This window comes from Nothobranchius furzeri, unplaced genomic scaffold, assembly GCF_043380555.1.
Source record: "Nothobranchius furzeri strain GRZ-AD unplaced genomic scaffold, NfurGRZ-RIMD1 Scf139, whole genome shotgun sequence".
NCBI classification, from domain to species: Eukaryota; Metazoa; Chordata; class Actinopteri; order Cyprinodontiformes; family Nothobranchiidae; genus Nothobranchius; species Nothobranchius furzeri.
This window is the reverse complement of record NW_027223155.1, coordinates 17,501-27,500: the sequence shown is the minus strand read 5'-3', so window position 1 is coordinate 27,500 and position 10,000 is coordinate 17,501.

The window sequence follows — 10,000 nt, the reverse complement described above, 5'->3', positions numbered from 1 at the left end:
TCGGGGATGGTGGAGCCTGATCCTGGGTTCGGTGGTGTTGAGTGTGGGTGGGAGAAGGCTGCGGGCATGGGGATGCCTGATGAGCCTGGATGTGATGCTGGTGAGAGAGGGGACAGGGCAGAGGCCGGCTGGACGTGCAGCGGGCAGGGGGAAACTTGAGCCTGGGTGGGTGGTTGTGCATCCAGGGCGGGCAGGGAGAGGTGAGACGTGGGCCTGGGCTGGTCGTCAGCGGTTCACCACAGGCAGCTGGTGGCGGTGTGGCTGAGCAGAAGCCTCCAGCAGGTGATGGCGGGGTGGGGGAGCAGCAGCCAGCCTCAAGCAGCCAGCCTCCAGCTGCTGATGGTGGGGTGGAGGAACAGAAGCCTCCAGCTGGTGATGTCAGGGTGGAGGAGCAGCAGCCAGCCTCCAACGGCTGATGGTGGGGTGGAGGAGCTGCAGCCAGCCTCCAGCAGCTGATGGCGGGGTGCAGGAGCAGCAGCCAGCCTCCAGCTGGTGATGGCGGGGTGAAGGAGCTGCAGCCAGCCACCAGCAGCTGATGGCGGGGTGCAGGAGCAGCAGCCAGCCACCAGCAGCTGATGGCGGGGTGGAGGAGCTGCAGCCAGCGTCCAGCAGCTGATGGTTGGGTGGTGGAGGAGCAGCAGCCAGCCTCCAGCAGCTGCTGGCGGGGTGCAGGAGCAGCAGCCAGCCTCCAGCAGCTGGTGGCGGGGTGGAGGAGCAGAAGCCAGCCTCCAGCAGCTGATGGCGGGGTGCAGGAGCAGAAGCCAGCCTCCAGCTGGTGATGGCGGGGTGAAGGAGCTGCAGCCAGCCTCCAGCAGCCAGCCTCCAGCTGGTGATGGCGGGGCGGAGGAGCAGGCAGCCTCCATCAGCTGATGGCGGGGTGTAGGAGCAGCAGCCAGCCTCCAGCTGGTGATGGCGGGGAGGAGGAGCAGCAGCAGCCAGCCTCCAGCAGCCAGCCAGCCTCCAGCAGCTGATGGCGGTGTGTGGGAGCAGCAGCCAGCCTCCAGCGGCCAGCCAGCCTCCAGCAGCTGATGGCGGGGTGGAGGAGCTGCAGCCAGCGTCCATCAGCTGATGGCGGGGTGGAAGAGCAGCAGGCAGCCTCCAGCTGGTGATGGCGGGGTGGAGGAGCTGCAGCCAGCGTCCAGCAGCTGATGGCGGGGTGCAGGAGCAGCAGCCAGCCTCCAGCAGCTGATGGCGGGGTGGAGGAGCTGCAGCCAGCCTCCAGCAGCCAGCCTCCAGCTAGTGATGGCGGGGTGGAGAAGCAGGCAGCCTCCGTCAGCTGATGGCGGGGTGGAGGAGCAGAAGCCAGCCTCCAGCAGCTGATGGCGGGGTGCAGGAGCTGCAGCCAGCGTCCAGCAGCTGATGGTGGGGTGGAGGAGCTGCAGCCAGCCTCCAGCAGCCAGCCTCCAGCTAGTGATGGCGGGGTGGAGAAGCAGGCAGCCTCCGTCAGCTGATGGCGGGGTGGAGGAGCAGAAGCCAGCCTCCAGCAGCTGATGGCGGGGTGCAGGAGCTGCAGCCAGCGTCCAGCAGCTGATGGTGGGGTGGAGGAGCTGCAGCCAGCGTCCAGCAGCTGATGGTGGGGTGGAGGAGCTGCAGCCAGCCTCCAGCAGCCAGCCTCCAGCAGCTGATGGCGGGGTGCAGGAGCAGCAGCCAGCCTCCAGCAGCTGATGGCGGGGTGCAGGAGCAGCAGGCAGCCTCCAGCAGCTGATGGCGGGGTGGAGGAGCAGAAGCCAGCCTCCAGCAGCTGATGGCGGGGTGCAGGAGCTGCAGCCAGCGTCCAGCAGCTGATGGTGGGGTGGAGGAGCTGCAGCCAGCGTCCAGCAGCTGATGGTTGGGTGGAGGAGCAGCAGCCAGCCTCCAGCAGCCAGCCTCCAGCTAGTGATGGCGGGGTGGAGAAGCAGGCAGCCTCCATCAGCTGATGGCGGGGTGGAGGAGCAGAAGCCAGCCTCCAGCTGGTGATGGCGGGGTGCAGGAGCTGCAGGCAGCCTCCAGCAGCTGATGGCGGGGTGCAGGAGCTGCAGGCAGCCTCCAGCAGCTGATGGCGGGGTGGAGGAGCTGCAGCCAGCGTCCAGCAGCTGATGGTGGGGTGGAGGAGCTGCAGCCAGCGTCCAGCAGCTGATGGTTGGGTGGAGGAGCAGCAGCCAGCCTCCAGCAGCTGATGGCGGGGTGCAGGAGCAGCAGCCAGCCTCCAGCAGCTGATGGCGGGGTGGAGGAGCTGCAGCCAGCCTCCAGCAGCCAGCCTCCAGCTAGTGATGGCGGGGTGGAGAAGCAGGCAGCCTCCATCAGCTGATGGCGGGGTGGAGGAGCAGAAGCCAGCCTCCAGCTGGTGATGGCGGGGTGCAGGAGCTGCAGGCAGCCTCCAGCAGCTGATGGCGGGGTGGAGGAGCTGCAGCCAGCCTCCAGCAGCCAGCCTCCAGCTAGTGATGGCGGGGTGGAGAAGCAGGCAGCCTCCATCAGCTGATGGCGGGGTGGAGGAGCAGAAGCCAGCCTCCAGCAGCTGATGGCGGGGTGCAGGAGGTGCAGGCAGCCTCCAGCAGCTGATGGCCGGGGTGCAGGAGCAGCAGGCAGCCTCCAGCAGCTGATGGCGGGGTGCAGGAGCTGCAAACCAGCCTCCAGCTGGTGATGGCGGGGTGGAGGAGCTGCAGCCAGCCTCCAGCAGCCAGCCCCCAGCAGCTGATGGCGGGGTGGAGGAGCAGAAGCCAGCCTCCAGCAGCTGATGGTGGGGTGCAGGAGCTGCAGCCAGCCTCCAGCAGCCAGCCTCCAGCTGGTGATGGCGGGGTGGAGGAGCAGCAGCAGACAGCCTCCAGCAGCCAGCCAGCCTCCAGGAGCTGATGGCGGTGTGTGGGAGCAGCAGCCAGCCTCCAGCGTTCAGCCAGCATCCATCAGCTGATGGCGGTGTGAAGGAGCTGCAGCCAGCCTCCAGCAGGTCATGGTGGGGTGGAGGAGCAGCAGCCAGCCTCCAGCAGCTGATGGCGGGTTGCAGGAGCTGCAGCCAGCCTCCAGCAAATGATGGCGGGGTGCAGGAGCTGCAGGCAGCCTCCAGCAGCTGATGGCGGGGTGCAGGAGCAGCAGGCAGCCTCCAGCTGCTGATGACGGGGTGCAGGAGCTGCAACCAGCCTCCAGCTGGTGATGGTGGGGTGGAGGAGCTGCAGCCAGCCTCGAACAGCTGATGGCAGGGTGCAGGAGCAGCAGCCAGCCTCCAGCAGCTGATGGCGGGGCGCAGGAGCTGCAGGCAGCCTCCAGCAGCTGATGGCGGGGTGCAGGAGCAGCAGCCAGCCTCCAGCTGGTGATGGCGGGGTGAAGGAGCTGCAGCCAGCCACCAGCAGCTGATGGCGGGGTGAAGGAGCTGCAGCCAGCCACCAGCAGCTGATGGCGGGGTGGAGGAGCTGCAGCCAGCGTCCAGCAGCTGATGGTTGGGTGGTGGAGGAGCAGCAGCCAGCCTCCAGCAGCTGATGGCGGGGTGCAGGAGCAGCAGCAGCCAGCGTCCAGCAGCTGATGGTTGGGTGGAGGAGCAGCAGCCAGCCTCCAGCAGCTGCTGGCGGGGTGCAGGAGCAGCAGCCAGCCTCCAGCAGCTGATGGCGGGGTGCAGGAGCTGCAGGCAGCCTCCAGCAGCTGATGGCGGTGTGCAGGAGCTGCAGCCAGCCTCCAGCAGCTGATGGCGGGGTGCAGGGGCTGCAGGCAGCCTCCAGCAGCTGATGGCGGGGTGCAGGAGCTGCAACCAGCCTCCAGCTGGTGATGGCGGGGTGGAGGAGGCAGCAGCCAGCCTCCAGCAGCCAGCCTCCAGCTGCTGATGGCGGGGTGGAGGAACAGAAGCCTCCAGCAGCTGATGGCAGGGTGCAGGAGCAGCAGCCAGCCTCCAGCTGGTGATGGCGGGGTGGAGGGAGCTGAAACCTGGGCTCGGACCTGGTCTGCAGCAGGGCCCATTACCACTCAGAAGCTGATGGCAGTGTGTGTATTGGTCCCTGCGGGGTGGATGAGCTGAAACCTGGGTCAGACTTGGTGTGCAGCAGGGCTCAGCACCCTCCAGAAGCCGATGACAGTGTGTCTTTAACTCCCTGCCTGGTGGGAGAGCTGAAAGCTGGGTCGGACCTGGTCTTTAGCAGAGCTCAGCAGCCTCCAGAAGCTGATGGCAGTGTGTGTTTCATCCCCTGCGGGGTGGGAGAGCTGAAACGTGGGTCGGACCTGGTCTGCAGCAGGGCCCATCACCATCCAGAAGCTGACGGCGGTGTGTGTTTAAGTCCCTGCGGGGTGGGAGAGCCATAACCTGGGTCGGACCTGGTCTGCAGCAGAGCTCAGCAGCCTCCAGAACCTGATGGCAGTGTGTCTTTAATCCACTGCGGGGTGCAGGAGCTGAAACCTGGGTCGGACCTGGTCTGCAGCAGGGCTCAGCAGCCAGCAGAAGGTGACGGCAGTGTGTGTTTAGTTCCCTGCGGGGTGCAGGAGCTGAAACCTGGGTCGGACCTGGTCTGCAGCAGAGCTCAGCAGCCAGCAGAAGGTGATGGCAGTGTGTGTTTAAGTCCCTGCCTGGTGGGAGAGCTGAAACCTGGGTCGGACCTGGTCTATAGAAGAGCTCAGCAGCCTCCAGAAGCTGATGGCAGTGTGTGTGTTTTGGTCCCTGCGGGGTGCAGGAGCAGGAACCCGGGTCGGACCTGGTCTATAGCGGAGCTCAGCAGCCTCCAGCAGCTGATGGCAGTGTGTGTTTAATTCCCTGCCTGGTGGGAGAGCTGTAACCCGGGTCGGACTTGGTCTGCAGCAGGGCCCATCACCATCCAGAAGCTGATGGCAGTGTGTCTTTAATTCCCTGCGGGGTGGAGGAGCAGAAACCTGGGTCGGACCTGGTCTATAGCAGAGCTCAGCAGCCTCCAGAAGCTGATGGCAGTGTGTGTTCAAGTCCCTGCGGGGTGGGAGAGCTGAAACCTGGGTCGGACCTGGTCTATAGAAGAGCTCAGCAGCCTCCAGCAGCTGATGGCAGTGTGTGTTTAAGTCCCTGCGGGGTGGGAGAGCTATATCCCGGGTCGGACCTGGTCTATAGCAGAGCTCAGCAGCCTCCAGCAGCTGATGGCAGTGTGTGTTTAAGTCCCTGCGGGGTGGGAGAGCTGAAACCTCGGTCGGACCTGGTCTATGGCAGAGCTCAGCAGCCTCCAGAAGCTGATGGCAGCGTGCCTCTAAGTCCCTGCCTGGTGGGAGAGCTGAAACCTGGGTCGGACATGGTCTGCAGCAGGGCTCGGCAGCCTCCAGCAGCTGATGGCAGTGTGTCTTTAAGTCCCTGCCTGGTGGGAGAGCTGAAACCTGGGTCGGACCTGGTCTATAGCAGAGCTCAGCAGCCTCCAGCAGCTGATGGCAGTGTGTGTTTAAGTCCCTGCCTGGTGTGAGAGCTGAAACCTGGGTCGGACCTGGTCTATAGAAGAGCTCAGCAGCCTCCAGCAGCTGATGGCAGTGTGTCTTTAAGTCACTGCCTGGTGGGAGAGCTGAAACCTGGGTCGGACCTGGTCTATAGTAGAGCTCAGCAGCCTCCAGCAGCTGATTGCAGTGTGTGTTTAAGTCCCTGCCTGGTGGGAGAGCTGATATCCGGGTCGGACCTGGTCCACAGCAGGGCCCATCACCCTCCAGAAGCTGGTGGCAGTGTGTGTTTAAGTCCCTGCGGGGTGCAGGAGCAGAAACCTGGGTGGGACCTGGTCTGCAGCAGAGCTCGGCAGCCTCCAGCAGCTGATGGCAGTGAGTGTTTAAGTCCCTGCGGGGTGGGAGAGCTATATCCCGGGTCAGACCTGGTCTAAAGCAGGGCCCATCACCCTCCAGAAGCTGGTGGCAGTGTGTGTTTAAGTCCCTGCGGGGTGGAGGAGCAGAAACCTGGGTCGGACCCGGTCTACAGCAGAGCTCAGCAGCCCCCAGAAGCTGATGGCAGTGTGTGTGTGTGTGTGTGTGTTTAAGTCTCTGCCTGGTTGGAGAGCCGATACCTGGGTCGGACCTGGTCTGCAGCAGGGCTCAGCAGCCTCCAGAAGCTGATGGCAGTGTGTCTTTCATTCCCTGCGGGGTGCAGGAGCAGAAACCTGGGTCGGACCTGGTCTATAGCGGAGCTCAGCAGCCTCCAGCAGCTGATGGCAGTGTGTGTGTTAAAGACCCTGCGGGGTGGGAGAGCTGAAACCTGGGTCGGACCTGGTCTGCAGCAGGGCTCAGCAGCCCCCAGAAGCTGATGGCTGTGTGTGTTTAAGTCCCTGCGGGGTGGGAGAGCTGAAACCTGGGTCGGACCTGGCCCGCAGCAGGGCCCATCACCCTCCAGAAGCTGATGGCGGTGTGGGTTTAAGTCCCTGCGGGGTTGAGGAGCTGAAACCTGGGTCGGACCTGGTCTGCAGCAGGGCCCATCACCATCCAGAAGCTGATGGCTGTGTGTGTTTAAGTCCCAGGGGGGTGGGAGAGCCATAACCTGGGTCGGACCTGGTCTGCAGCAGGGCTCAGCAGCCTCCAGTTGCAGATGGCAGTGTGTGTTTAGTTCCCTGCGGGGTGCAGGAGCTGAAACCTGGGTCGGACCTGGTCTATAGCAGAGCTCAGCAGCCTCCAGAAGCTGATGGCAGTGTGTCTTCAATTCCCTGCGGGGTGCAGGAGCTGATACCTGGGTCGGACCTGGTCTGCAGCAGGGCCCATCACCATCCAGACGCTGATGGCAGTGTGTGTTTAAGTCCTAGTGGGCTGCAGGAGCTGAAACCTGGGTCGGACCTGCTCTATAGTAGAGCTCAGCAGCCTCCAGAAGCTGATGGCAGTGTGTCTTTAAGTCCCTGCGGGGTGGGATAGCTGAAACCTGGGTCGGACCTGGTCTGCAGCAGGGCCCATCACCATCCAGACGCTGATGGCAGTGTGTGTTTAAGTCCTAGTGGGCTGCAGGAGCTGAAACCTGGGTCGGACCTGCTCTATAGTAGAGCTCAGCAGCCTCCAGAAGCTGATGGCAGTGTGTCTTTAAGTCCCTGCGGGGTGGGATAGCTGAAACCTGGGTCGGACCTGGTCTGCAGCAGGGCCCATCACCCTCCAGAAGCTGTTGGCAGTGTGTCTTCCATTCCTAGTGGGGCAGGGGAGCAAAGACCTGGGCAGAGGAGCGCCTGTCTGCATCCGATCCGGCCCCTCAGCAGCCCGCCGTGAGCCTTAGAGAACCCCCCCCCCCCCCCAGCGGGCTCCAGGAACCGGGCCCTGCGTCGGACCCAGCTCAGTAAGGCCCTCCCTCGGGCCCTGCAGCAGGTGGCCCCGTCTATGCAGTCGAAAACCCCGCGAAAATCGGTGTAGAAACGCCCGAGAGGCGTGGTGCGGTTCCCCCGGCCGGTACCGGGTCCGGACCGGTCCGGAAGTCCACCCAGAACACTGCCTGGGGCTTCTGGGCGGCTCCCCAGGCGCAGGCAGTCGAAAACCGCGTGAAAATCGGTTCAGAATTGACAAAACGGCGACCTCGTCGCTCCAAAAACTAAGTCCAAACTAAGCCTTTCGCTTATCGCTTAACGCTTAAGGCGGTCGGCCTTATGGCCAGTAAATGAAAAGTGCCTGCGCCCCTGGAGGTTTTGGAAGGTGCGAGCGATGACCATGCTCGGGTTAGTAGGTGAGGCCATCGGAAAACCAGCGTGAGTTGGCGGGTTTGGGTGGCAATCTATTCCAGGCAGAGTCGACTATCTCTGGGCATCAATTTTGGGATTTTTCCGGCTCTGGTTCTGGGAGAAACGCAGGGGCAAAGTGCACGAGCCGCGGCCGATTTTGGTGGCCTGTCCCTGGGCACAAAGTCTGAGGAGTGTGGGCCTGGTTCTCCGAAAAATACCAGTCTGCTGGAGCTCACTCCCATGGCTCCAGGGGGCACGGCACACCCCCCGGTAGCCGACCAAAGTGCTCTACTCGGGCCAGACTCGGACCCACGACCCGGGGTGAGAACCACAACTACTGGTCATCCTTTTGACCTCCAGGGGGCGCGGCAGAGCCTCCCCAGTCCGACGCAAGTGCCCCACTTGGGCCATACTCAGACCCACGGCCCGGGGCGAGAACCACAACTACTGGTCATCCTTTAGACCTCCAGGGGGCCCGGCACAGCCTCCCTAGACCGACACAAGTGCTCCACTTGGGCTGTACTCTGACCCAAGTCCCGGTGCGAGAACCACAACTACTGGTCATCCTTTAGACCTCCAGGGGGCCCGGCACAGCCTCCCTAGGCCGACACAAGTGCTCCACTTGGGCTATACTCTGACCCAAGTCCCGGGGCGAGAACCACAACTACTGGTCATCCTTTTGACCTCATGGTCATCCTTTAGATCTCCAGGGGGCCCGGCACAGCCTCCCTAGGCCGACACAAGTGCTCCACTTGGGCTATACTCTGACCCAAGTCCCGGGGCGAGAACCACAACTACTGGTCATCCTTTAGACCTCCAGGGGGCACGGCACACCCCCCGGTAGCCGACCAAAGTGCTCTACTCGGGCCAGACTCGGACCCACGACCCGGGGTGAGAACCACAACTACTGGTCATCCTTTAGACCTCCAGGGGGCCCGGCACAGCCTCCCTAGTCCGACACAAGTGCTCCACTTGGGCTATACTCTGACCCAAGTCCCGGGGCGAGAACCACAACTACTGGTCATCCTTTAGACCTCCAGGGGGACCGGCACAGCCTCCCTAGACCGACACAAGTGCACCACTTGGGCCATACTCTGACCCAAGTCCCGGGGCGAGAACCACAACTACTGGTCATCCTTTTGACCTCATGGTCATCCTTTAGACCTCAAGGGGGCACGGCAGAGCCTCCCTAGTCCGACACAAGTGTCCCACTTGGGCTATACTATGACCCAAGTCCCGGGGCGAGAACCACAACTACTGGTCATCCTTTAGACCTCAAGGGGGCACGGCAGAGCCTCCCTAGTCCGACACAAGTGTCCCACTTGGGCCATACTCAGACCCACGGCCCGGGGCGAGAACCACAACTACTGGTCATCCTTTAGACCTCCAGGGGGCCCGGCACAGCCTCCCTAGTCCGACGCAAGTGCTCCACTTGGGCTGTACTCTGACCCAAGTCCCGGGGCGAGAACCACAACTAATGGTCATCCTTTAGACCTCCAGGGGGCACGGCACAGCCTCCCTAGTCCGACACAAGTGCTCCACTTGGGCTATACTCTGACCCAAGTCCCGGGGCGAGAACCACAACTACTGGTCATCCTTTAGACCTCCAGGGGGCACGGCAGAGCCTCCCTAGTCCGACACAAGTGTCCCACTTGGGCTATTCTCTGACCCAAGTCCCGGGGCGAGAACCACAACTACTGGTCATCCTTTAGACCTCCAGGGGGCACGACACAGCCTCCCTAGTCCGACCCAAGTGCTCCACTTGGGCTATACTATGACCCAAGTCCCGGGGCGAGAACCACAACTACTGGTCATCCTTTAGACCTCCAGGGGGCACGGCACAGCCTCCCTAGTCCGACACAAGTGCTCCACTTGGGCTATACTCTGACCCAAGTCCCGGGGCGAGAACCACAACTACTGGTCATCCTTTAGACCTCCAGGGGGCACGGCACAGCCTCCCTAGTCCGACACAAGTGCTCCACTTGGGCTATACTCTGACCCAAGTCCCGGGGCGAGAACCACAACTACTGGTCATCCTTTTGACCTCATGGTCATCCTTTAGACCTCCAGGGGGCCCGGCACAGCCTCCCTAGGCCGACACAAGTGCTCCACTTGGGCTATACTCTGACCCAAGTCCCGGGGCGAGAACCACAACTACTGGTCATCCTTTAGACCTCCAGGGGGCACGGCACAGCCTCCCTAGTCCGACACAAGTGCTCCACTTGGGCTATACTCTGACCCAAGTCCCGGGGCGAGAACCACAACTACTGGTCATCCTTTTGACCTCATGGTCATCCTTTAGACCTCCAGGGGGCCCGGCACAGCCTCCCTAGACCGACACAAGTGCTCCACTTGGGCTGTACTCTGACCCAAGTCCCGGTGCGAGAACCACAACTACTGGTCATCCTTTAGACCTCCAGGGGGCCCGGCAC